Source organism: Mandrillus leucophaeus, unplaced genomic scaffold (genome assembly GCF_000951045.1).
Source record: "Mandrillus leucophaeus isolate KB7577 unplaced genomic scaffold, Mleu.le_1.0 Scaffold241, whole genome shotgun sequence".
In the NCBI taxonomy this organism is placed as follows: domain Eukaryota; kingdom Metazoa; phylum Chordata; class Mammalia; order Primates; family Cercopithecidae; genus Mandrillus; species Mandrillus leucophaeus.
Genome location: NW_012102488.1, coordinates 574,671 through 575,522, shown reverse-complemented (window position 1 = coordinate 575,522; position 852 = coordinate 574,671). Strand labels below are relative to the sequence as shown.

At 37.0% G+C, this 852-nt stretch overlaps 1 protein-coding gene across 3 annotated transcripts in view; it reads left to right on the top strand.

The window, feature by feature from the left end:
* Positions 1 to 852, top strand: part of ETFA (electron-transfer-flavoprotein, alpha polypeptide) — a 139,072-nt gene that overhangs the window by 81,909 nt on the left and 56,311 nt on the right. The window lies entirely within an intron of this gene.

The window sequence follows — 852 nt, the reverse complement described above, 5'->3', positions numbered from 1 at the left end:
ACTCCGTCCCCCCCCAGAAAGAAAAAAAAAAAAAGTTTGATTATGATATACCTAGGAGTGTGTCTTTTTGTATTCATCCTGCTTCAGATAGCAAGCTTCTTAAATCTATAAATGTATGCCTTTTACCACATTTGGGACGTTTTATGTTACTGTTTTTTCTGCTTCATTTTTTTTTTTCCTCAGTTTTGTTCTGGGACTCTAGTTACACATATTTTAGATATCCTGATGTTCTTTCCCCGATTGCTGGAGTTCTGTTGATTCTATTTCCTGTTTTTTCTCTCTGCTCTATAGCTTGGATCATTTCTTTTGGTCCATTTTCAGGGCCACTGACTCTTGTATAATTTTAATATGCTTTTAAACCTATCCAGGGACTTTCTTATTCTAGGCTTTATATTTGTTAGTTTGAGATTTGCATTTGGTTGTTTTTAAAATTTTTATTTCTCTAATTTCTTATCTATTTGACCATTACAGGTATTTTACTTTACATCCTTGAGTGTAGGTTATAATACCTACTTTAAAATCCTTGTGTACTAATTTCAAAATCTGTATCATTTCAGGACTGGTCTTTTAGGCTCAAGTGATCCACCTGTCTTGGCCTCTCACAGTGCTGGGGTTACAGGTTTGAACCACTGCACCTGGCCTGAGGGAATATTTTACCACTTGTAATATTATGCATTGTTCATTTAGAAAATAATGGTTTACTGAGTTATGAAGATCTTCCAAATGTTGACATATTTGTCAATATAAAGTCACATTCAGGCCGGGCGTGGTGGCTCAAGCCTGTAATCCCAGCACTTTGGGAGGCCGAGACGGGTGGATCATGAGGTCAGGAGATCGAGACCATCCTGGCTA